The sequence below is a fragment of the Mus caroli genome, chromosome X (assembly GCF_900094665.2).
Source record: "Mus caroli chromosome X, CAROLI_EIJ_v1.1, whole genome shotgun sequence".
Taxonomy (NCBI): Eukaryota; Metazoa; Chordata; class Mammalia; order Rodentia; family Muridae; genus Mus; species Mus caroli.
Genome location: NC_034589.1, coordinates 141,000,725 through 141,028,408, shown reverse-complemented (window position 1 = coordinate 141,028,408; position 27,684 = coordinate 141,000,725). Strand labels below are relative to the sequence as shown.

At 40.8% G+C, this 27,684-nt stretch overlaps 1 protein-coding gene and 1 long non-coding RNA gene across 3 annotated transcripts in view; one reads left to right on the top strand and one right to left on the bottom strand.

The window, feature by feature from the left end:
• Positions 1 to 18,223, bottom strand: part of LOC110286207 — a 29,544-nt gene extending 11,321 nt beyond the window's left edge. Inside the window, exons 1-2 of the long non-coding RNA XR_002377132.2 lie at positions 17,948 to 18,223; positions 16,636 to 16,816 (exon numbers count right to left, since the gene is read on the bottom strand). This is a non-coding gene — a long non-coding RNA (uncharacterized LOC110286207). The remainder of the gene's footprint in view (positions 1 to 16,635; positions 16,817 to 17,947) is intronic.
• Positions 18,222 to 27,684, top strand: part of Gpr173 (G protein-coupled receptor 173) — a 22,441-nt gene continuing 12,978 nt past the window's right edge. The window contains exons 1-2 of one of the 2 annotated variants that reach the window (XR_003835715.1): positions 18,222 to 18,595; positions 19,167 to 19,250. The gene's annotated coding sequence lies outside the window, so the exon portion shown is untranslated. Of the gene's footprint in view, positions 18,596 to 19,166; positions 19,251 to 27,684 lie in introns of those variants that run through there. The other variant, XM_021152627.2, reaches the window with a different exon arrangement.

Below are 27,684 nucleotides of genomic sequence, written 5' to 3'. Positions count from 1 at the left end.
GAGAGGCCCATTGGACTTGCAAACTTTATATGCCCCAATATAGGGGAATGCCAGGGCCAAAAGAATGGGAATGGGTGGGTAGGGAAGTGGGGGGCTCTATGGGGGACTTTTGGGATAGCATTGGAAATGTAATTGAGGAAAATATGTAATAAAAATATTAAAAATCAAAAAAAAAAAAGAAAAAGCAATCAAGAAATATATAAAAGACTTGCCTGGCCTGGTGCCTCCCAACATGATAGAAGCAGAGCACAGCAGAGACAAGCCCTGCTGGGAGGGGGAGGGCACTAAGATGAACAAGTAAGTGGGGAGAGATAGAAGAGAAAGAGAAGCAGAATGGTGTGCACAAAGAGAGACAGAGCTGGAGATGCAAGCATGGAGAAGAACAGCCTGATGTGAGTAGCCAGCAATGTTCCCTCAGGCCATAGTGAGGTGCTGGGTCATGTCTGGGTCTGTGGCCCTGGAGCATTAGGGCTCTGTGTCGATGTCAGTGGCCCATGTTACTACCAAAGGCCATGCGGATGTCCCTGGTCTTGGCTGACACCTAGGGCCGTGTTGACATCTGTAGGCTGTGTAGAGCTGGCTCTTCCCCCTCACCAGCTGCCCTGCACCTCACACAGAAAACAAAATAGAGCTGGCCCTGGTTGGGGAGAGAGGGTTGCAGGTGAAATAACCCTGAGAATATGAACAAGGTAAAAACTGCTTGTTGCCTCATTACTGCCTGTGGCATGTGGAAGAGATGACCACTCCCCTTGCCTGGGCATTGCTGGAGAGCTGGCCCAGGTTGAGTGAGCAGGAGGGGGGACGGGGACTGTCAAACTGGCCAACTTAACTATTACCCAAGGCCAGATTCAAGGCTCTGAGTTAGCCCATCCCAACATCTACCCCATCTGTGAACTGTTGGAGAGAGTGAAGGGGCTGGTCTCCAGAACAAAAGCTGCAAAATCTCCCTGGCACAGGACAACAACAGGATATCCCAGAGGAGTCCTACGGATGATTCAATATTGATAGTTTAGCAGAAGCCAGAGTCCTTGAACCAGACCAGATACTCACTGCAATGGACATTTGCAAGGAAAGCTGTTTGGGTAAAAGGGTTTACTACTGTATGAACCACGATGACACACAGTAGCTTCCATTGTGAGATTTTTGTTTGTTCATTTGTTCTCTTTTCAAGGGGAGGTTGCAAGGGCAGAGAGCTGACATATGGGGAGATGAGTGGGATTGGGGTACATGATGTAAAATTCACAAAGAATCAATTAAAATTATATATATATATGACAACACTGTGGATTGTTTTGAAATAATTGTTATTTATATATTAATAACAGAAGAATGCATATTCTATTATAAAAATAAAATGTTCACCAATTTTGTTCTCCAGCAATGCCCAGGCAAGGGGAGTGGTCATCTCTTCCACATGCCACAGGCAGTAAGTAATGAGGCAACAAGCAGTTTCTACCTTGTTCATATGCTCAGGGTTATATCACCTGCAACCCTCTCTCCCCAACCAGGGCCAGCTCTATTTTGTTTTCTGTGTGAGGTGCAGGGCAGCTGGTGAGGGGGGAAGAGCCAGTTCTACACAGCCTACAGATGTCAACACGGCCCTAGGTGTCAGCCAAGACCAGGGACATCCACATGGCCTTTGGGTGGTAACATGGGCCACTGACATCTGTAGACCATGTGCTGGGCCATAAAGGTCTCAACAAGGTCAGAGGACCAGAACCATAAGTTCTCTGACCACAAATAATTAAAAACAGAAATTAGTTAAAGCAAGACACCTGAAAAAAATTACAAAATATGTTCATATTAAATGTTGTTTTTAAAATAATGCTAGGATCAAAGGAATATTTTATAAGGTTAGAAAATGAAAACAATGTATGAGAATTTCTGAAGTGAAATAAAATTAGTGTAGAGAGGGAAATTTCTGTCATTAAATGCTTATAATGATTATTAAACAATGGCCTCAACACAATTAGCTAAGTCTCCACCTTAAGATAATAGAAAACAATGGGCCTCATCTATAATCCTAGCACGTGAGAAGCTGAAGGGAGAGGACTATGAATTTGAGTCTATCCTGGGCTATATAGTGAATTTTAAGCCAGCCTGGCCTGGATGGCAAATTATGATAAAGCAAACAATAAAAAATAAATAAATAAAATTTTAAATCTAGAAAAAAATCAGAATAAATCCAAGAGAAGCATAAGGACAAAAGTAAGTATTTTTCAGATAACCATCTAAACAGAAATGACAAAGATTGATAGAATAAACAATAAAATCAAAAGTAAGTTTTTTAAAAAGATCAGTTCATTTAACAGTGTCAGGTTTAAAAAAAGAACTGGTGTGTGTGTGTGTGTGTGTGTGTGTGTGTGTGTGTGAGAGAGAGAGAGAGAGAGAGAGAGAGAGAGAGAGAGAGAGAGGAGCAATACCAGTAATCCCAAAAGTACAGACTCTTCAGTTATTAAATTAATCATAAGAAGATATTATATTTCATTCAGAGATGATGCACCTAACTCTCAAGAGACTGGAGGCCCCAGGGAGTATAGAGGTCAGGTGGGGTGGGGGCATCCATGTGGAAACAGGGGGGTTGGGAAGGAGGTGTGGGATGTGGAGCAGTCAGAGGGTGGATGGGGGGCTGGGGAATGGAATATGGAGTATAAAAAATAAATTCTTTTTAAAAAGAAGATATTATATAAAATATTATCCAGAAAATAATACTTAGAGAAAATGGGGAAATTCTTTGGAAAGTAATAACTTATAAGCCTCAGTCAGGAAGAAATAGACATCAATAGTCTGTATTTATTGAAGAGATTGAATTCAAGTGTTTAAAAAAGTACCAAACATGTATGAAAGAAATAATCCCAACTGTATCCCAACCTTTGAGCTAACTGAGAAGACAAACCTTCCCAAAGCATCAGAGGGTCAGTATTATCTTATGACACCCAGTGCATAACATTTTAAGAAAATAAAATTATAGACCAATACAACTTATGAACACTGACATAATAATCCAAAATAAAATGTTAGCAGTTTGTTAGCAACAAATGATGATGATGATGATGATGATGATGGTAAAAAGGAAAGGTCAGGAAGTGGTGGGGTATGCCTTTAATCCCAGCAGTTGGAAGGCAAAGGCAGGTGGATCTCTGTGAGTTTGAGGACAACTTGGTCCAAAGTGAGAGTTCCAAGACAGGCAGGACTACACAGAGAAACCCTGTCTCAAAGAGATAGATAGATAGATAGATAGATAGATAGATAGATAGATAGATAGATAGATAGATACATACATACATACATACATACATACATACATACATACATACATACATAGATTGATAGATACATAGATACATAGATTGATACATAGATTGATACATAGATTAGATACATAGACTGATACATAGATAGATACATAGATTGATACATAGATACATAGATTGATACATAGATTGATACATAGATTAGATACATAGATTGATACATAGATTGATACATAGATAGATACATAGATAATTTAAGGTTAAATTTTACATCCTGCCCATCTCAATTAATACATTTGACAGATATCTGTAAGTTTGAGGCTAGCCTGGTTTACAAAGCAGGTTCCAGCACAGCCAGGACTACACAGAGAAACCCTATCTCAAGAAAACAAAAAATTAAAAAATTGATAAAAATTCAACCTGGTATATAAAGTACCAGCAAACTAGGAATTGAAAGGAACATCTTTATACTGGTAAATGTAATCTACAAAATAGCTAAAGTTAACATAATCTTTAATTGTAAAAGACTGAGTGCTAACCATTTTGACTAGGGAGAGATGAAATCTCACAGTTATTTTTAATTTGCAATTCCCTGATGGCTGAGAAGGGTGAACGAACACTTTAAAAAAAAATGTTTATTAGCCACTTGTGTTTCTCCTTTTGAAAGCTGTTTCATTAATAGCTCGTGTATTGGCTGGACTATTCGGGTTTGGAGGTGGTTAATGTTTACAGTTCTTTTATATATTCTAGTTACCAACTGCCTGTTTAAAGTATAGTTTGCAAGGGTACTCATCTTTGCATGAAACTAGGTCATGAAACTAGAAAAAGCACCATAAAGGCGGAGGCAAGGGAAGAGCTCTTAAAGGAGGGCTGGGGGGAAGAAAGTAAGAGAATAGATGTGACATGAATGCAGAAAGGGGCTAAAGGGGTAAGAAGGGGATCAGCATGAGAGGAACAGACAGATGGGGGCAAGGGAGTGAGGAAAGTATGTGTGAAAGTGCCCTACTGAAACCCACTACTTTGTATGCTGATTTTAAAAATTAGTAAAACTGAGAGTAAATACTTTCTATCTTCAGACTGAGGACAATGCAAAGATGTGAGCTTTTACCACTTCTATTCAGTGTTTTATGGGCTGCTCACAAGAAAAATCAAAACAGCTTTTGTTTACAAAAAAGATGTGATTCTGTAAAAATAATGAAAACTACATGAGCTGATAACACAGTATATGATACTTATGGGAAAAGTCAGTTCAATTTCTCTATCCCAGCCACTGACAATAAATATTTAAATAAAAACTAGTAACATGCCGGGCAGTGGTGGCGCATGCCTGTAATCCCAGCACTTGGGAGGCAGAGGCAGGTGGATTTCTGAGTTCGAGGCCAGCCTGGTCTACAGAGTGAGTTCCAGGACAGCCAGGGCTATACAGAGAAACCCTGTCTCGAAAAACCAAAAAAAAAAAAAAAAAAAAAAAAAACTAGTAACATTCACTGCATATAGGAAAAGTCAGTTCTATTTATCCCAGCCACACAGTCACCCTGATACTCAAACCACACAAAGACTCTCAACAAAGAAACAGAATTACAGGCCAATTTTCCTTATGAACATTGATGCAAAAATACTCAATAAAAATACTTACAAACTGAATCCAAGAACATATCACAAAGATCATCCACCATGATCATGTAGGCTTCAACCCAGAAATGCAGGGATGGTCAACATACAAAAATCTGTCAGTATAGCCCACTATATAAACAAACTGAAAGAAGAAACCCAGGCCAGGCGGTGGTGGCACACGCCTTTAATCCCAGCACTTGGGAAGCAGAGGCCAGCCTGGTCTACAGAGTGAGTTCCAGGACAGCCAGGCTACACAGAGAAACCTTGTCTCGAAAAACAAACAAAGAAATCTAACACCCCTTCATAATAAAAGACTGGAAAGATTAGGAATACAAGAGACACACATAAACATAATACAGGCAATTTATGGGAAGCCTGTAGCCAACATAAATGGAGAGAAGCTCAAAACAATTCTACTAAAATCAGGAACAAGACAAGGTTGTCCAACTGAAGGAAATCAGGGAGATTCAAATAGAAAAGAAGGAAGTCAAAGTATCTTTATTAGTAGATACTATGAGAATATACATAAGTGACCCTAAAAACCTATCAGGAGACTCATCGCTGATAAACACATCAAGGTAGCTGGTTAGTTAAATACAAAATTAACTAACAAAAATCAGTAGCCCTCCTTCATACAAATAATAAATGGACTGAGAAAGAAATCAGGGAAATAACATGTTTCACAATAGCCTCAAATACAAAATTGTTGCGGTAACTCTAACCAACCAAGTGAAAGGGCTGAAACTGGAGAGACAAGTTGTCAGGGGCAGGGGAGAGTGGAATAAAGAAGGAAATGCAGGGAGATACATAAAATTAAGAGCTATTTGGGTAGTACGGAAACCTAATACAATAGAAGCTTCCTTGAATATGTACATATATGGCATGGGCAGATGGGAACAAATAAAGAAACCCATAGCCAGACATTACACAGAGAGTGAAAGCCCATGGAACACTCAGCCCTAAATGGGATGTATCCATCAAATCCCTCCCCTCAGAACTCAGGGAACCCTGTGGAAGAGGAGGCAGAAAGACTGTAAGAGCCAGAGGGGATGGAAGACACCAAGGAAACAAGGCCCTCAAAATCAACATGATCAAAGCTCGTGTAAACTCATGGAGGCTAAGGCAGCATGCACACAAGTTTACACTGGGTCTTTTGCAGTGTGTGTGTGTGTGTGTGTGTGTAATGGTTTCCAGTTTTGTGTCTTAATGGGATTCCTGGGTATATACATAAGTGGATCCCTGAATCTTGTACCTTCTCCAGAACTCCTTTCCTACAGTTTGTACACTTTGTTCAATTCCAATGTGTTAGTTTTCTGTTTTATTTTATATTATTATTATCCCTTAGAAACCCATGTCTTTTCCAATTAGAAACAAAAAGGGAGTGAATCTAGCTGGGAGCAGAGGTGAGGAGGAACTGGGAGGAGTAGAGAAAGGGAAAACCTTAATCATGTTGTATTATGTGAGAAAAAAATATATTTTTAATAAAAGGGAAAAAAGATTATCTACCATCATCAAGTTAGCTTTATACCAAAGATGCGAAGATGTTTCAACATGCATAAGTCAATAAATGTAATCCACTATTGTGGATTGCTCTGGTGCTGTTTGTATTTTTATGTTAATTCCGTTTCCTCAAGGGGGACTGCCCGGATGAGGAGTGGATCACATACTGACGTGATTTCATGTGAACTTTCTCCCTATTTTAACTGGTCAAATAAAAGCTAGATCATGTGATTGGGCAGTGGAAGGGAAAGGTGGGGCTGGACGTTTTAGAGAGGGAAAAGAGAGGATGAAGAGAGGTGAAAGAGGAGACAAGGAGACAGGAAGACTGAGGAAAAGGAGGTGGAAGTAAGATAGATCAGAACCACGTGTCCTAGAGAAGCCACAAGTAGCAAGGGATCTCATAGCTGGGGACTAGAGCAGTGTAGTGATATATCTGCCCAATCTAAGCATGCAGCTTATAAATACTATAACTGAGTTGTGTTTTCTTTGCACTGGCTTATTGAGGTTGGAGATTTACTACAACAACCCACCATATAAACAGACTGAAAAGCAAACACCACATGATCATTTCATTGGATGGAGAAAAGGCCTTTGGCAAAATTTAACATCCCTTTATGATAAATCTTGGAGAGACTAAGGATATAAGAAACATACCTCAACAGAACAAAGGCAATTTACAGTATGCTTACACTCAACATCATCCTGAATGGACACCCAAAGACATCTCTGCCAAAATCATAAATAAAACAAGGATATCCACTCTCTCCATACTCGTTAGATAGAATACTTGGACTCTTAGAGCAATTGGACAGCTGAAATAGATCAAGGGGATATAAATTGGAAAAGAAGAAGTCAAAGTATCTTTAGTTGCAGATGATAGAATTTTACACATAAATGACCCAAAAAGACTCCACTCAGGAAACTTCTACAGCTGATAAACACTTTCAGAAAAATAGTACAATACAAAATTAATACATAAAAAATCAGTAGCCTGTTTTCATGCAAATTAAACACATACTGAGAAATAAATAAGAGAAATGGTGCCTTTTACAATAGCCTGAAGAATATTTTGTTGTAACTCTAATTAAACAAGTAAAAGACTTACATAATAAAAACTTTAAGACATTGAAGAATGAAATTGAAGAAGATATCAAAATATGGAAAGATCTCCCATGCTCATGGATCTATAGGATTAATACTGTGAAAATGGTCATCCTAACAAAAATAATCTATAGATTCAATACAATTCTCATTAATATTTCAACACATTATTCACAGAAGTTGAAAAATCTTCAACTTCTTACAGAAACACAACAAAATAGGATAGATAAAATAATCCTGAATAATAAAAGAACTACTAGATGTATCACCATCCCAGATTTCAAACTGTAGAACTACAGTAATAAAAACATCATTTTAATGTTATAAAACAGACACATTGATAAATGTAATAAAATTGAAGGCCCAGACATAATTCCACACACCTACAGACACTTGATTATTTAGAAAGAAGCAAAAAATACACAGGAGAGAAAAGACAGCATCTTCAACAAATGGTACTAGTCAAACCAGATGGCTACACGTAGAAGAATCCATATAGATCCATACTTATCACTCTGCATAAAACTCAACCCCAAATGGATAGAAGAGCTCAACATCAGATACCTTGAACCTGATAGAAAAGAACAGGAAATCAGCTTGAACTTAATGGCACAGGAAAGGAATTTCTGAACAGGATATTGATAGCACAAGCTTTGAGCTCAACAATTAACAGATGGGATTGCATGAAGCTAAAAAGCTTCTGTACAGCAAAGGACACTATCAGTCCATCAATGTGGCAGCCTACAGAATGGGAAAGGATCTTCGCCAATTTTACATTTGGTATAAGGTTAATATCAGAGTTAACAAAGGGCTAAAAAGAACCTGAACAAGAAAACAAATAACCCAATTTTAAAAAGGGATATAGAACTAAACACAGAGTTCTTAAAACATGAAACCCAAATGGCTGAGAAACACTTAAAGAAATGTTCAACATTCTTTGCTGTCAGGGAAATGCAAATTAAAAGTACTTTGCGATTTTATCTCACCCAAGTCAGAATGGCCAAGATCAATAAAACAATTGACAGCACATGCTAGTTTGAATGCAGGGAAAAGGGAGCACTTCTCCATTACTGGTGAGAGTGCAAACTGGTACAGCCACTATGGAAATGAGCATGGAGGTTTCTCAAAAAGCTGAAAATCAATCTACCACAAGCTCAGCTATAGCACTCTTGGGCAGATACCCAAAAGACTCTACATCCTACTACAGAGATAATTGCTCATGCATGTTCATTGCCACTCTATTCATAATAGCCAGAAATTGAAAACAACCTAGATGCCCATCAACTGATGAATGGATAATGAAAAGGTGGTACAGTTACACAACAGAATACTATTCATCTATTAAGAAAAATGAAATTATAAAATTTGCAAGTAAATGGATGGAGCTAGAAACAATCATCCTGACCCAGATTGAAAAAAAACAAATATTGCCAACTTTCCTCTTACATGAGGATGTTAGCTTTTAACCTTTTTTATATGTATGCTTCTTTCCAAATAACCACAAAGATTATGTATCTAGCAAATAACCATGGATGGAGGGCAGTAAGGGATCTTCTAAGGAATGTGAAATACAGTATAGTGTTATAACGAGATAAAGAAGAAACTAAAATAGGATTAAATGGAGAGGTGAGTGGGACTGCTGGGTGAAGGAAGGAAAATGAGGATTGACAACTGATCCTAAAGGCCACTTGAAAGCCATATGGAAACATACTACTGAAGAAAGTTCCTAAGATATATACATATATGGGAAGAATTTAAATGGAGTCACCATATAATGGAGGAGACAATGCCCCCAACTAGATGCCTCATGCCACCAAATAAAACCTCCAGTGCCAGGAATTGGTTATATCTTGCTAAGTCATTGGCCAAATGGATCCTATAGACTCCCTGTCCCCTCCCCCCCCCCCCCGCGCATTATCACTGACTATTGCCAAGGTTATTAGTTGTTCTTCATAACCTGATGGAAAGTCCTTATAGCTGAAGAAGACATGTACTTATGTCATTTAACATGGAGAAACTGAGCTAGTGCCTACCTAGAAGCTTCACCACTACTGATTAGTATTCACAGTGCTAGAAGGTACTCTGAACACTACTGGAGGAGAAAAGTACACATCAGTTTCACCCAGCTAAAAACCCTGAGGCCTACGACATAGATCTGCCTCCAAGATACAATGGTATAGTACTGGCACAAAGTTATAGGAGTCGTCAACAACTTTTTAAAATTGGATTTAAGACCCATTCCATATGATGAGACCCATATCTGACATTGATAAAGTGGCCAATAACCTGAGACTACATAGGTCATGTGCCTAGGAAAAAGCCTACTACTATCATTCTGCTAAAGGGACATAGCAATCAAATGACTCTTAATGACATGTTGCTATAGTCATGGGACACATATCACTCAGCCCTTATCAGAGAAGCTTCTTCTTGCAGTAGATAGCAATTAACAAAGAGATCTACAATAAGGCAATGTGCAGAGAGACACTTTGGAGCACTCAGCCCTGAATGGGATGTCTTTATCAAACCCCTCCTCTCAAGGATCAGTGATCTCTAGAGTAGAAAAGGAGGAAATGCTATATGAGCCAGGGATGATGGATGATTCCTAGGAAACAGCCACAATAGAACTGATACACATATGAGCTCACAGAGACTGGGACAGCATGCACAAGACCTACACAAGTTCAAACCAGACAAAATCTCAGCACTGAGAAGTGGACACAAAATCACACCCTTAACCAAGAAGCTATTTGCAGTCAATACATGCTGGGAAAGGAAAAAAACAGTATTATTCAACAGAGGGTCACTGGGAATACAGAGCACACTGCAGGGCAGGCCCTATGCCAAGGAGCTGCTGGCCAACACAAAATGGACTCCATTTTTGTATGCATTTTTTGTTTGGGGTTTTGTATTGGATTGGGTTGGGTTTTCTCTTACTTATTTTCTTCATTTTAGTCTGTATTTATTTTTGTTTTTTGTTTTTCCTGTGGGGTTTTTTTGCTTTAGAGAGAGAAAGAGAGAGATAGTGCAAGCACATGAAGTTGTGTGGTTAAAGGAGGTATGGACAATATAGGAGGAGCTGGGGAGGGGGAAGAACATAACCAGAATATACTATACAAAAATAATTTTTAAACAAGAATTAAAAATAAACACACATATACACAAACTAAAAAAAGAGAAAGGTGTTCAGTGTCAGGGATCAATTCAGAGTTGTTAGCCAATGAGGTCTCATAGACTCCCCTCAACCAGCAAAACAAACAATATAGGTTATTGCCATTGCTCTAGGTTACCCTCCAGAACTGGACAGTAAAATCCTGTTGCTGAAGACACCACATACCTGTGTCGTTGAACATAAAGAAATCAAGTTGTTAGTGGCCCAGAAGCTTCATTCCCTACTGGCTAGCTTTCATAGTGATGGAAGACTCTATGTATACTGTTAGCATTCTGTCTAAGCTCTGACCCACAGCTACCTGGCAATAGCCAAGTATGCAGCCGGGCGTAGTGGCGCACACCTTTAATCCCAGCACTCGGGAGGCAGAGGCAGGCGGATTTCTGAGTTCGAGGCCAGCCTGGTCTACAAAGTGAGTTCCAGGACAGCCAGGGCTTAACAAAGAAACCCTGTCCCGAAAAACCAAAAAAAAAAAAAAAAAAAATTGCCAAGTATGCCTGACCCACTCACTATAAAAGGAGCTGCTTGCCCTCTCCTCAATCTCTTTCTCTCTTGCTCTTGCTCTATCCCCCCCCTCTCTTCTCATTCCCTTCCCTGCTCTTTCTTCACGTGCTCATGGCCGGCTTCTCATCTATTTCTCTCTCTCTCTCTCTCTCTCTCTCTCTCTCTCTCTCTCTCTCTCTCTCCTTTTCTACAATAAAGCTCTAAAACCATGGACCATCTCTGCTCATCAGGACCTGTGCTGGAGCAATGGAGCAGGTTTCCCTCTAACATGTCTAACCTCCCTGCGCTCCAGCCAAACCAAACAGCCTGCTGAGCCAGCCACCTGAGCTAGCCAGACTCTCTCGGTCCCCTAGGTAACCTGCTAGAGCTAATACCTTCTCCCTTCCGGCCCTGGGGCCAGAGTCCGCCTGAGGGTCTGTTCTCAACTCTTCCGAAACGTACAGCTGCATCTGGGATGTCCAAGAGCAAGAACCTGTCGTCCCTGGCCTCCGTGTGGTCCAGGGATCCCAAAACCGGCTTTTCCATGGTACCCAGCAGTCTGTGGTGCCCGAGAGTTGGAGCCAAAACTGCACCTTCCCCACCCCAGGGAGCAGGGTTCTGAGGCCTGTGAGGCCCGACACAGGTTCCCACAGCGGTTCCATGGGATCACGCTGCAGTCTCCCCAAGCTCTGGCGAGATGCAGGTCTCTCCCACCCCTTTATTTCCCCATGTCCGGCATCCAAGAGAGACCCACAGCTGGCCAAGGTCCAAGACTGTAGAATGATCAGTCCTAAATTGAACATGTATACTTCATCCTCTCCTTCCAGTTGAGCATTGTGGAAGAGGGAGCAGAAAGAACGTAAGAGCCAGAGATTAGAGATATCTACAAGGAAACTGTCTTCTGGACACAGCAGGACAGTTGCATATATGAACATACAATGTTGTAACAGCATGCACAAGACCTGTGCAAGCTGAAACAGAGACAAAAATCTCAACATGGAGATTGGATTTCAGTACAAAATCCCATTTCTAGCCATGCAGCTATTGGCACTTAGTAGCTTCTGGAAGAAGAACCCGTTTTCTCTAAGAGTGTTGCCCCTAGTTAGTCGACTACGCTCCAGGGAACGACTACACATTCCAAGAATAACTGGGTAGAACAGAGTGGTCTTGAAGAATGTTTTTAAAAGGAGTACAAAGTTGGGTAGATAGGGAAGGAGTGGTGGATCTGGGAAGAGTTGGGGATGGGGTTGAATATAATCAAAACATGTCATATGAAACTCTCAAAGAACTAATAAAAAAAGTTAGGTCCATGGCTGGACCAGTCTTAGAATCTTCTATTGTTATTTTGCTAATCATTATGCTGACAATTAGTGTTCTAAATATATACACTTATTTATAGATCCTTATAAGCCTACACTGCTCTCAACCTTGGTCAGAGAAGCCTCCTTTTGCAGAGGACTGCAGTCACTGCAGAAATGCATAACTGGTCTGAGTGCTGAGAAAGAAAGACTGAGTGTTCAGCCCTAAATCAGATATCTTTATCAGATGCACATGCACACATATTCCATCCTGTTCCAGCCGAGGCTCAAGGAACATCATAGAAGAGGAGACAGAAAGAATATAAGAGCTAGAGATGGGGAAGAGTGTTGTGAGATGCTGACTTCTGGACATGACACGCATTCATGAACTCACATCAGCTGTGAGTTCACAAGACCTACGCAAGATCAAACCAGCCAAAATCCCTGAATACATGGGACAGAAGCTCTCCAGTCCCAGCCCCTTACTAAGAAGATACTGATAGTTGATAGCTGCTGAGGGAAGGAGAACCCTTCTCTGAAGTTGTGGCCATTAGTATGATTCACATGTTCCAGTGGATTACTTCACACCCATACATATATATATATATATATATATATATATATATATATATACACGTATATATATATGCTACTATATATATAGTAACATGTATGTTACTTTTCTATTATCATGATAAAGCACCATGACCAAAGGCAACATAAGGAAGAGAGAACTTATTTTTGACTTATAGTTCCAGAGATACAAGAGTCCATAATGATAAGGTAGAGGTATGATGGCAAAGAGCAGACAGGGTGGCAGAAGCAGGAAGCTGAGAGCTCACACCTTGAATCATAACAATGAAGCAGAGATAAAGAACTGAAAACGGGCCAGGCAGTGGTGGCGCCTGCCTTTAATCCCAGCACTTGGGAGGGAGAGGCAAGCAGAACTCAGAGTTCGAGGCCAGCCTGGTCTACAGAGAGAGTTCCAGGACAGCCAGGGCTACACAGAGAAACCCTGTCTCAAAAAAAAAATAAAATAAAAAATAAAAAAAATAAGTTAAACAGAAGAACTGAAAACAGCAAGAGACTTTTCATCTCAAAGCTCATCTCCAGTGACATACCTCCTCCAGCAAGGTTGTATCACCCAATCTCCCAAAACAGGGCCACCAACAGGGGAACCAAATGTTCAAGTACCTAAGCCTATTTGGAACACTTCTCATTTAGATTACTACAACATGAAGTTAGGAGGGAGAGGTGTTGGGTGGGATGCAGGGAGAATTGGAGGGAAACAGTTGGGAGGGGTTCACTATGATCACATTTCATTGTATATGTATATGAAATTCTCTAAGAATAAAAGATCTTTTAATAATGTCTTCTTTGTTTTTCTAATTCATTATTGAGAGCATTTAAAAAGGAAAAAGACCTACTTTTTATATTAGCCCTATCTCATAACCCTGATAAATTTTCTAATTCTGATTAGTTTTAAATATATTTTAATTTTCTATACAGTCATATCTGTAATATTTGCATATTACAATATTTGCATGCTTACTTTTCTCATGTCTTTCTTTTCTATTTCTTTATCATACACCTTTATTTTTATAACTGATGTACAAAAAATTAGTATGCTTAAAGTATATAACTTTTTATTTTTCTTTATTTTTGAGAATTCCATATACATGTGCAATAGAATGATTATATTTAGAAATCAATTTAGCCGGGCGGTGGTTGCACTCGCCTTTAATCCCAGCACTTGGGAGGCAGAGGCAGGTGGATTTCTGAGTTCGAGGCCAGCCTGGTCTACAGAGTGAGTTCCAGGACAGCCAGGGCTACACAGAGAAACCCTGTCTCGAAACAAAAGAAAGAAATCAATTTGACAGCATGACCATTTAGCAAAATAACAATAACAGGTATCTTCCTAGCCATGGTCTTTTGACTAGAATTCCAGTACTTGGAATGAAAATTCCTTCTAAGGAGCAGGCCTCAAGTCCAGTCAGAAAGTGCTTAGATACCCATAATAGTTGTGCCAGTCTTGTACCAGTGGTTATTTCTTACCTGGCAGGTCATAATTGTAGCATTCAAGGTCCAGCACATTGATACTTTTTTTCCTCCCTCAGCTATGTGCCAAGCTCCTTCTGGCACTATGAAAGCTATCCAGAAAGGAAGAAGTTATCTATTCAGTTTGAGATTGATTTCAAAGTGTGTGTAGAGCCTTACTATATAGTTATGGTGGGTAGCCATTGACAAGAGCAATAGCCTGTGTTATTTTAGAGACACCTGTGGCTTCCTTGACCAAAAACTCATAGGGAAGTATTCCATGCCCTGTACTGAAATTTTTATCTTGAGCCTTTTTTATATTTTTTTTTAATTTTTATTTTATGTGCTTTGGTGTCTTGCCTGCATATGTGTGAGGGGTTGGATCCCTCAGAACTGAAGTTACAAACAGTTGTGAGCCACAATGTGGGTGTTAAAAATTGAACCCAGGTCCTCTGGAAAAGCAGTCAGTGTTCTTAACCACTACACCATCTCTCCAGCCCCTCTCTTGAGCCTTATATATATTTTTTTTTCTTAACACTAACCAAGACCTGCAGTACAATTTGAATAGAAGGGATTATAGTCGACACATTAGTCTTGTTCCCAATCTTAGGAAGTGTCCTACTTTGCTTTTCTGTGGCTGTAATAAACTGGCCAAGAGCAACTTGAGAAAGAACAAGATTATTTTGTCTTAGGCTTTCAGGTCCATTACCGAGGGATGCCAGGTTTAGGAACATAGAGGAATGCCACTTCCTAGCCTGCTTGCCATGGCTTGCTCAACTTGCTTTCTAATACAAACCGGGACCACCTGCCCAGAAGCAGCACTGCCCAAAGTGCTCTGGGGCCTTTCAGATCAATCATTAATCAAGAAAATGTCCCACAAACATTTCCTCAGACCAATGTGCTAGAGACAATTCTTTAATTGAAGTCCCCTCTTTGCAGGTAACTCAGTTTGCATCAAGTTGACAACAGCTACCCAGCACAGGAAGCATTCAATATTTCCCCACTAGGTATGATGTTTGAAAATACAGTATTTTAATAAACTTCTTTTAATTCTTAGAAAAGTTTGCTATGAGTTTTTTGTTTGTTTGGGTACTTTTCTTTTGTGCCTGTTAAACAATCATAATTTTTCTTTACTCCCTTAAAGAATTTGTAAAAGTTAGAAAATTAGTGGAGGGTTTTCTCTGAAAATTTTTTGCAGAATTGACTATTAGACAGTGTCTGGGTCTGGGGAGTGTGTAGGTATGTACATGCAAACAAAAGCCAGAGCAGAACGCCAGATGTTTTTCCTTATTGCCCTCTACAAAAAGAAATGCCTTGAAAAAGGGTCCCTCACTGAACTGGAAGCTCACTGTGTTTTGGCTAGGCTGAGTAGCCTGCAAGTTCTATGGATCTGCTTACCCTTGCCCACCAATGATGGGGTTACAGGCAGGCAAAGTCATGCCAGGCTTTTACATGGTTGCTACAGATTTGAACTCAGGTTTTCACGCTTGCACTATCTCCTGGAGACCTCTCTCTCTCTAAAGCTTTTAAAGGCATAAATTCAGTTTGTTTAGAAATTATAAGATTGCTCAGATATTCTATTATTTTCTGTGACTTTTAGCAAATTTCCATTGTATCAAATTGTTCAAAATTGCAAGCATAAAATTATAATTCTAACAGCTTCTCATCTAACTTAATGTTCAGTAGTGTCATACCCTCTCTGCTCCTTATCCTTTTGACATGCTTTCTTAGTTCCAGAATCATGATGTCTCAAGGATCTGTCAAAGAGCCTTCTTTAACTTTGTGGATCTTCTCTGCTATATCTTCTCTCTATTTTCTATCCCATTGCTCTCCACTATCAATTCTACTATTTCCACCTTCCTTTAAGTCTAATGTGTTCTCTTTTTCCAACTTTAGACAGAAATCCTACTCTTCTTTTTAGTGTGTGTGTGTGTGTGTGTGTGTGTGTAAATTTAAAGCTACAAAATTGTCCTGCCACACAGCCTTAGACACATTTCACAAGATTTCAGGTAAAGATTTCCATTCTAGATCAACCCAAAGTCCTTTCTAATTTCCACTTCGAATTTATGCTCAGTCCATAGGTTTTTATCCCTTTCCAAAGCATCGTGCCCAAATTTAGAGATTATAAAAATAACCACCTAAAGATTTTCTAAAAATGTTTCACACCTCTCCCACCTACCAGATTTATATTTCCAGAGAGCAGGCCTGGGGATCTAGATTTCACAGGTACCAGAGGGATCCAGAGGCAGGTGCATGACTTCCTGGCCCACAGGTTGGTAGCAGATCATGGTTTTCATAAGGGCAGGCAGCAAGTCTGACTTACCCAAGTCATCTGAGTCCAGCACTGGACCTACATAAGGCTATTTAATGAATGAACCAACAAATGGGGTAAGAAAACAAATAAAATACAATTTTTATATCAAGAGAACTGGAATTGTTGACTGCTACAAATTAGAGGAACCACCACAGCATCATTTGGTCCCTATTTAAACCAATTCAAAACAGAACTGTATTCCCTGGTCTTCCCATGTCTGTTTCCCAGGCATTCTTCTCATCTTTTGCTTCATGCTGTCCTGGAACACAGCCTTAAGTATGTGTTTATGCCTGCATCCTGGCCCAGAGAAAGTAGATTTATCATTGTGGATATCCTCACAGGGGCTCCGAGTTGGGTGTCTGACTCCTCCTCCACCTCTCTCCAAGCCAACTTCCAGAAAACCCCATCCTAAATAAGGCTATCTACCTTATCTTCCAAGCCTTCCATACCAGACCTAAGAAACTTCCCCTGAATCTTTGTCCAAAACCGGACCCCAGACCTTTACAAGCACTGCCCTCATTGCACGAGTATCCTAAGCAAGTTGCTATCTCAGCAACCTCTTGACTACTTCCCCTCACCTCCACACAGGCCTCTCTCAAGTTAGAAAGGCCTGAGCCTGATTTTGTCAGTCAGCTATTGTCCTGGCAAGAACAACCACCACACCAAGCATCCCCATTCAGTAAGCCAGGCAGCCAAGTTCTCCCGGTCTCGCCAGCCCCCTCCCCCAACCCCAGCCGCCCCGCCCCAGGGAGGACCTTGCTGGTGGCTGGGAGTCTCCCGGCTGCTCAGCCTCCCTTCTTCCCTCCCTTGCTCTCCCTCCTTCCCTCCCTCCTCCACCCGCCCCTCGGGCAGGGACTGTGCAAATCGAGGAGAGGGGAGGACCAACAGGCTACACAGGGTCTAGCTAAGGGGCCAGGACTCCTCACTGAGACCCTATCCAAGCTAGGTGTTTCCCGCATCACGGAATCTGGATTTGTGTGAAGCGGGGTGATTCCCGGGCCAGGAATTCCTTCCAGCGGGTCCACTGTACCTTCGTCTCGCTTCAGGACCCCCCTTGGATGCTCTGAGCCACCCTTCTCAACCCGGATCTAAAACCTGGGACACGGCTATCAGGCCAGCCTCTCTCTCCCTCCACCCCTCCCCCTCTTTCTGGCGTCCATCCCCTCCCCAACACCACCTCTGCTACTGCCTCTGGCTGTGGACCTGCACCTCTTCTCCATCCTCGCCAGGCCCGGAGAGTGGGGTTAGCCTGGATGAGAGTGTGCCCCTAACCTGGGGCCCTCCCAGGCCATGGCTCCTGTGTTCCCAGGGAGGAGTCCAGGACCCTGAGCATCTGCTAGAAGCTTGGCAGAGGCCCCGCTGGGACCGTGTCTTCTGAGGACAAAAGGCTGCGGCCAGCAGGCAGACTGGGTGGGGGGTGGGGGGGAACCGGTAGCTAGGCAGGCAGAACAGTAGCGGAGCCAACGCTGGCCCCCTCCCAGACCGGCGGTGGCATGAAGATGGGGGTGGGAGTGTGTAGTGGGAGAAGCACCTACCAGGACCCCCATCTGCCCGCTACTTGGGCACCCCAAAGCTGTGTGCTGCCCACCTGGTGTTCCCCAACATCTCCAGCTCTACCAATTGCACCCCTCTGGCACCTGCTTCCCTTGCTGCCAGTGATTTAGATCAACCAGGCTGTATCCACGGCAACAGAAGCAGGAGTGTCACTGGCTGCCAGATCAGTGAGGGTCCCACAATGTGGCCTGGGCTGTGGTTTATCCTGGATGAGACAGAGTGAGTCTCCTTCCTGAATTCCAAGACAGTCCTGCTAAGAGAACGAACCCAGGTAAGTAGTCAGCATTCTTCCATGAAGAAGCTAGGGGAGGAGGGGGGCTGGGACTTCTCTTCTGTCTCTCCATATATTTCAGTCTCTATCACTGTCATGCTTCCTGTCTCTCTGCTTCATCACTGAGTATGACAACACTCAAACCCCAAGACTGCTTATCTTTCCCCATCTTCTTTAATCCTGAATGTCCCATAAGAAAGGGAACCACCACCTGTTTCTCCACCCCCAACCCCTTACAGGGTCTGCTTCTATCATTATAGTCACGTTTAGACACAAGACCATTCCTTGTGTGCTAGCTGTGGAAGGGGTACCTGGGAGCTCATTGAGCCTTGTTCTCACAATGCCTGCAGCTTCCTTTTCTCCTTCTCTGGGTTCCTTAGGTTGTTTGCAGAATTGTGATCTCTGTGTGTGTGTGTGTGTGTGTGTGTGTGTGTGTCTGTGTCTGTGTCTGTGTGTCTGTGTGTCTGTAAGAGAGACAGAGAACCTGTGCGCCAAGCAGGTGGGTAGATATGACAAGGAGGCTGCTCCTAGTGCAGACCACCCCTCATTCCTTCCTTTATTCTCTTCCCAGTCTCTACCTACAGGTAACATACTTTTGCTCACTCACTCTGGAAGATGTGTCCCAGCTAGTGGGAGGAAGCTGCTATAGGAATAGAGGAAGGTAAGGTGGGGGTAGGGAGCACATTCAGGCCCTGGGCTCTGAGAGCGCTTGAACCAATCCCCATGACAATATACAGGGGACAGGAATAACATAGTGGTCCCCACACTGTGGGCCCTGGCTTCTATCACATGGCTCTCTGTTTCTGTTTCAGATACCCATATTGTGTTTGGGACCTCCAGATCTATGACACAGTAGCCAAAGGTCCCTGTATCTGGAGGTGCAGGAAAACCTGGTATATGGAGAACATGGATTCTACTAGGGACACGGCTCCTAACTACTAGTTCGCAACTTTAGTGAAGGCATGTCACTTGTTGAACCTTGATTTTTCCCATTTGTCAAAGAGACTGGTAACCCTTTCTTCATGGATGTGTGCAGGGATTAAATAAATTGATGCATGCAAACAATTATATGTGTTTATAGGATGGTGCTGAGCAGTGTCAGGGTCAATATTATTGCTGATTGTTCATGATTAGTATTGCTACAGATCAGGAAAAGGATTAGTACCTTTTCTCTAGGGTCTTAGCAGAGATCTAGGGAAGCCAGCAGATGGGAAGGTGGAAGGTGGCAAGTAGAGGGAAGCAGAACAGCTTTATGCTATTACTTCTAATTTGTAAAGAATGATAGATAGTTGGGGGCAGTCATCCCTACCCTACTTGGGGTTCTTTCCATGCACTTACCCTTATTTGTGTATACACACACACACATACACACACACACACACACACCAGACTGAGAACCAGCAGAAGCCTGGCTTGCAGCCTGCAGAATTCCTGGCCCTGGTATGTGTCCCTCTGTTGAGGGGAAATTAGCAAGAGTTTGGCTTATGGTCAGTGGTTGGCAGGGACTGGAGACAAGGCTGAAGCTTTTGAGATTATAGGGCTTTGAGTGAGCTGGGGTGTGGTCCATGCAGTAGCCAGACCTGTAGCAGAGTTTGCCCATCTAGACCCTGGGTTGAGGAGAATAGGGTTTCCTAACTGGTTTCTAGGTATGGAGATGTGGTAGAATCCCAAGGGGTTGGGAATCAGCAGAGGAGCCAAAAGAGAGGAGAGATTGAAAATAGATTTCCTCTGAGGGACAGGGAGGGCCTGGGACCTTTAGACATGAGTACACTTTCCTAAAGAAGCATTTGAAGTGGAAAGGAGAGGAACTAGCCTGTTGCCCAGAGGCATCTTGACCTGTAACTCAGCGTGTGTGTGTGTGTGTGTGTGTGTGTGTGTGTGTGTGTGTGTGTGTGTGTGTGTGATATATAAATGACTGCATTTGTAGTCTGTGTATACATGTCTCATCACTGCACTGTATGTGTATATCATCATATACACTGTAGGTGTATATGAGTTTATGTGTGTGTGAACAGGTTATATGATAGCATATGGGATTATATGAGTGTCTGAATAGGTTTGTGTCTGTACTAGAGGGCATGGTTTTGCATGCCTGTCTGGGTGAACAAATGGTCATGTTTGATTCTGACCCAAGTATTGGCGTGTTTCTCTGAGCCTGTATTAGGCCTAGTGTGTGTGTGTGTGTGTGTGTGTGTGTGTGTGTGTTACACATCCAATTAAATGAATGCCTAGTTGGATCTGATTGTGTATATTCCTGTTTTTCCACGTGTGCCTTTCAGTATGTGTCCATCCAAATGATTTGTGTATCAAAATAGATATATGTGTCCATGCATATAAGAAAGTGTGTGTGTGTGAACATGCTACATATGTTGTAGGTGTGTCTCTCATATATTTGTGTGAGCAGGCCTATGTGTAAAAGTCTGTATAGATTCCTCAGCATTTTTCATTATGTCTATGCCTGCATATGCATGCTTGAATGTCCACTGTCTCTAAACAAGCCTATGTGTTCATATCTATTTAAAGAAATGTAAGTATAAATAGACACACTGGAATAAGAACTGGAATAAGAGAAGAGTATATGAATGAAAAATATTTTATGTGTGCACAGACTGTGGTGTTTACAGCAGTGTGTATTATATTGGTCACAAGGCTGTGTGCATAGGTGAATGGGTACATTTTTATGATGTCTAGTTTGGTGTAAGTGCATTATCTGATTATCGTATGCATGAGTGTTGCAGGATACTTGGGTGCATGTGTCTCAGTATGTGTTTTATTTGAATTTTTAGTGTGACTGTGTGTTTGAATATGTCTTGAGTGACTGTGCACATATATGCTAGTATTTGTTAATACCTGACTGTGCATATATTCAAGTGAACATATCTATACATAGGCACGTGTTGTCAAACACAGTTAAGGGTATATTTTTGAATAAGCTTGTGTGTATGCCCGTCTGAATACACAAATGTGTGAAGTACCAGTTTGCACAGTTTTTATTTGCATTTGTATGTTTGTATTTATCTTTGTTTGGTCTAAAGCATATATTATAGAATGATGTATATAAATCTATGTGCATGCTACTCTTAGTTCACAAGTACATTTGTGTGTGTGTGTGTGTATTTATTTAGGATGTCTTTGCATGTATGTATGTGATAAGTGGATCAAATTTTCCTATACAGATCAACAAGTGTGCGTGCAAGAATACATGAGTGTACTTCTATATGTGCATGTGTTGAAATATGCCCTTATGTTCTATTCCAATGTACATATAAATTACTTTTCTTTCATTTATGTGGCTTCTCAGAATGGGTGTGTGGACATAACCGTGTATATATAATTGACTGTGATAGTGTGCTTTGTGAATATCTGTGTTTCCATATTTAATTGTATTCCCATAAGAATGAATTAATGTATATACAATTCTATAAGCATGTGAATATGCTATGTGTTTATATGACCAGTTGTGTATATAAGTCTATATGTTAGAATATCTGCATATTTATACTTCATCTCATTTACAAACATATGCATATCTGGGTATGAATATGTGTGAGCACACCTATACAGATATGTATGTGTGTATGTGTGTGTGTGTGTGTGTGTGTGTGTGTGTGCATATACTTCTGTGGTTATGTTTGAGGGTATATGTGTACACATTTGGGAGTTCCCTCTTTTGTACCCATGTTTCTTTATCATCTCTTTAGATATGATACATATATTTTTACATATCTCTGTAGATATGTAAAAATACTTTTACATACCTGTGTCCCCACTTGTGTTTGTGAGTGAAGAAATGCATGTCATTTATGAGTATATCATGTGAATATAGCCTGTTTTAAAGAGTAAATGGATATAGTTGTGACTAAGTCCAATGAAAATGTGCCTGTGTGTGGATAAATAAAAGTATTTGTGCATCTGCCTGTCTGATATGAGATTTTGCCTTGGTCTTGTGCAGACTGACCTCTACACAAACTTCTTACTCACATACACCCAGCTTTCATCTTGTCCACACCATATGCATGCACCCACACTCTACACTGTAGTCTCAGCATGCTCACCAATGACCACTGGGGGCCGTGATAAAACTTTGACACAAAAATCTTCCTCCCTTTCTCACCACTGGCAAAGGCACAGGGCAGGAGGGCATCATAATAGTGCCTAGGGTTAGTAAGAGCTTTGGTTGGAGTGTGTGTGTGTGTGTGTCTGTGTGTGTCTGTGTGTGTGTGTGTGTGTGTGTGTGTGTGTGTGTGTAAAAGAGAGAGACAAAGTGACGGACAATATGAGAAAGTAGGAATGTACATCTGGACATTTCACAGATAGCACCCAAATTATACCATCAAGCAGAAATGTAGATGTTAATAAATATGTATAAGTGAAAGTATATCTTAGAAAAGTAGTAGGTATGGGCAGGGCATGAATATGTGTGTATATGTAAGAGACTATATGTATTTCTTGGTAGTGTGTGCATGTGAGATCATTGTGTATTTTAGGGAGGGAAGGATTCTTTTAAACACAAAGATACACACACGCATCCCACCCAAATATTTTCAACTGTCACACAAACAATCTGTGTATGCCTCTACACAAACCTACTACCCAAACACACCCATGCTTTCTTCTCCTCCACACCATATGGATAAACCCAACCCACGCTCTGCACAGTACTTCCCACACAAATGCTCCTTAAACACATTCTTCATACCCACCATCCAGCTTACATCAGAAGACTTGGTGAGCATGAGAGCATGTGTATTGAGATTATTACATGTTTATGAGATGTGGATGTATCCTGATGGTATATGAGAGAAAGTGTATGGGTACATTCGGGCTGTGTGTGAGACCATGTGTGGGCGCATTTGAATTAGAATGGATTTGAATGTAGGTGTGTTTGAATAGTAAGCAGGTCAAAGCATGGATATACTTAGGTGGCAGAGTGTGTGTGTGTGTGTGTGTGTGTGTGTGTGTGTGTGTGGTGTGAGATAGAATGAGAGAGAGAGACAGAGATAGAGACAGACAGAGAAAAGACAAAGAAACAAACAGAAAGTATTAATGCACATAGTTGTCTGAATCAGGTTAGAATCTAGGTGATACGTGAATGTATGTGTCTCTGAGTGCATGTATTTGGCTTTGGAAACCGTGACTATATCTAGGTGGTGTGTCTTAGTGCAGTGCTTTTAGAGGGTACATGTATCACTTTGGGTGTGTTTTGATAGTGTACATTTGAAAGAGATCATAGGTACATCTAAGACAGGTATGAGTGCTCCAAGTTGGGGTGAGAATAAGTTTAAGTGTATATGAAAACTATATGTAAGAGTGTGGGCATGCCGAGTTGGAGATTGTATAAGTGTGACTTTAATTGGATAGAATGACTGTAAGTGTAAGCATATTTGATGTGCATACATATGGGAATGGATTATGTAAATGGGATGTGTATGAACGTGTGGGTGTATTGGTGTTGGGTATATGTGTGAAAGTGGATGTATCTGTGTGGTGCGTGTGAAGAGAATGAATGTGTATATATCTGGGTTTGGGGCTTGTGAAAATGTGGGTATATCTAACTAGGATATGTGCAGTTATCTGGATGGATAGGGAAGAGAGAATCTAAGTGGTGTGTGTGAGGAAAAAAATGTATGTTTGTGTGAGATGACTGAATCTACCATGTATGCATGTATATCTGGATAGTGTGGTTCTATGTATTTCAGCTGGGAAGATATCTAACATGGATTTATGTAGCTATTTTATAGGTGCTGTATCTAGATGTTTTGTGCATTCAATAGTGTGGTCATTTATGAGTAAAGTTTGTGATTATGACCACATATGTATATATTTTCTTGGGAATATATATCTCTGCTAAAATGTCTGTAATGTGAACTTCTCCAAACTTGGTATGAGTAACCTTTTGTACCTAAGTGCATTAGTAAATGGGAACTGGCTTGTGTATGCACATGCTAGGAAATATATATATATGTATATATACATACATATATATAATTTCTCAATGTGAATTTAGAATTTATTTTTGAGGTGAATATATTTCTAAATGTGAATAAATTGAGTCTGCAAGTCCTCTAGAGACAGTCTTTGGGTTTACTGTTTATTAGCTGTGTGGTTTGGGTAAATCACATAACCTCAACAAAGCCCCAGTCTCTTGTCTGTAAAATGGAGGAAATAAAACTATCGATCCTGCAACGTTAGAATAAAATGAGTTAATACACTAAGAGTCCTTGGAACAGTGCCTAGCACATAATAAGCCCTCTCATGAGGAATTACTTATTACAGGTAACAACAGTATATTACCTGTTTTTATCATCTGTGTATACCTGTTACAATTATCCCTGTCCTAAAAGCTAACAGTGTGCATTTATCTATGCCTGCAAAGGCATAGATGTGTATGTCCAAGAAAAATGAGCTTAGCCTCTTTTAATATACATGAAAATTGGTTAATAGTTATAAATATCTCATTGTTCATATAGAAACACAAATGTGTGAGAAAGAATGTGTTCAAGGGTAAATGGAAGGACATTGAGCCTTTTGTGTATATTTGCTAATATACAATTCTCTAGGTATATGAGTACACACACCCATATGTGTGATAATGTAGCATCTGTGAGAATGCGGGTATATACATATGTGAACAAGATTCTGTATACACACATGCCAGTGTATTTTTATTTGACTCTCTAACTAGGTTTACAATTGTCAGTATCTACATGTGTGCATGTGGGTCTCTGTTCTGCCTGTAAATTTAAGAAGGCTGATGTTCCTTTATATATGATGAATGCAGTGGAAACATTTGCATGGTGTGGGTTTGTCTCTAATACATGTGGGCATGTATTAGAATGTATGCATCTGTGTTGTTCAATGAGGGTGGAATGTGTGAATCAATGTGTGTGCATCTGAAGATTTGTGTTTATATGTTTCTAAGCCTCAGTGGTTATGTGGGTTTGGGATGTGTGAGTCTGGATTGTTTCATCTGCTTGATTGCCTCTCTGTGCAGCTGTGAGTCTGAGTAAAATGCCTGCAAGTATGCTGATGCTATGTGTAAATGACTGGGTACCAGGGCAGATTTGTGAGAGTGGCTTTTTATAGAATAGTAGGTTTGGAGCCAGTGAGATGGCTCAGTGGGCAAAGTTGCCTGCCATTAAGGCAGACAACCTGAGTTCAATAACTGGGACCCACATAATAGAAAAGGAACTCCGAAAGTTATTCTTTGACTTCTGCATGTGTACATGGAGTATATAAGAACACACATAAATATTCTTTAAGATAGAAATTAAACGTAGTGGCTCCAGTGTTTTAGTGTAAGAGCCAATGTGAAGCAGAGAAGGTCTGGATCTGTAGGGCATGAGCAAGATTTTGGAACTTTGTAGACCAGGCTGGCCTCGAACTCAGAAATCCACCTGCCTCTGACTCCTATGTGCTGGGATTAAAGGCGTGCGCCATCACCGCCCGACTAAATGTCAATTCTTATGCCTGCACAAGCAGAAGTGTGTCTAAATGTGTAAGTCACGCAGTTAGACTCGTGTGTATGTACATTTTCAAGTGCCCTCTGAATGGTAAGTGTGTCTCTGCCTATGCCTATGTTATGTCTGTATGTTGTATATCCTTGAGTGATTTGCTATTGAATGGATACCAAATTGCATTCACATTTTCTTTGTGTAGAAGAGAGAGAGAGAGAGAGAGAGAGAGAGAGAGAGAGAGAGAGAGAGAGCTAATTGCATTTATCAGCTGGTTTAAATCTGAATATGAGTGCAGATTTGAATGTCCATGTGCCCATATACATACATTTGTGTGTGTGTGTGTGTGTGTGTGTATTGTGTGTGTGTGTGTTAGTGTTTACATGCAATATAACTAGATGTGAGTGTTTTATGGCATTTACACAACTCAACATCCAGAGAAAGTAAAATCTATATGGCACACTAGAGTAAACTAAAGACTATTTAGAGGTACAGGAGTTTAATAAAAAGAAATTCCCAACATTTTCTCCATATTATACATTTATAAGGAAAAACTGCAAAGTTTTAGACGATTTATTAAGTACTGAATTTGTTTACAGCTTTCAAATAAAGTCTTTTTGCAGATTATTTCATGATAAACTAGATTGCTCCTCTCAATGCATAACATCTTCCTTCCTTCCTTCCCTCCCTCCCTCCCTTCTTTCCTTCCCTCCCTCCCTCCCTTCCTTTCTCTCTTTTTATGAAACAGGGTCTTGCTGGCCTAGAGCTCACTGTGTTACCCAGGCTGGCTTCAAACTTGCTATGCTGCTTTCCTAGCAGGACGTGGTGAGGTACACCTTTAATCCCAGTGCTTTTGAGGCAGAGGCATGTGGATCTCTGTATTTGAGCTCTGCCTGGTCTACATAGTAAGTTCCAGTATAGCCAGAGTAAAAAAAAAAAAAAAAGCAAACAAAACTAAATAAAAACTTGCTTGCCTCTTCCCCGCAAATGTGTTTACAGGCACGCCTAGGTCAGAGTATTTTTTTTTTTTTTTGAGACAGGTCAGGTCTCACTATTTAGTCTTGGCCAACCTGGAGCTAGCTATGTACACCAGGCTGGCCTCAAAATCATAGAGCTCCACCTGCCTCACCCTCCTGAGTGCTGGGATTAAGACATAATGGGAATCCATAGCGGTCATCAGTGACCACATTTTGTGAGCCTTTGGTCATGACTACCATGGCTTCTTATAGTATCATTGCCCCCCCCCCTTTTTTCTCATTTTTACCTGGATTCAGTAAATCAATTTGGTAATTGTATTTCTTGGTGAAAACTACAAACAACAGCAACAAAATAGGATCAAGTAATAGTGTATAGTTTTGGCACATATAAACTTCTACATGGCCTGCTGCTTAATCTTGAAAGCCATGTATAAGGTAACCAAGGAGGTGGCTCAGACACATTTTGCCCTAATTTCCTTCATAATTCACTTGAATGTACAAAACACAGCTATATGATTCTGCTGGTCAGCAAAGCCTATTTCAAAAAAAAAAGAAAGAAAGAAAGAAAGTTAGAAAGAAAGAAAGAAAGAAAGAAAGAAAGAAAGAAAGAAAGAAAGAAAGAAAGAAAGAAAGAAAGAAAGAAGAGAGGGAGGGAGGG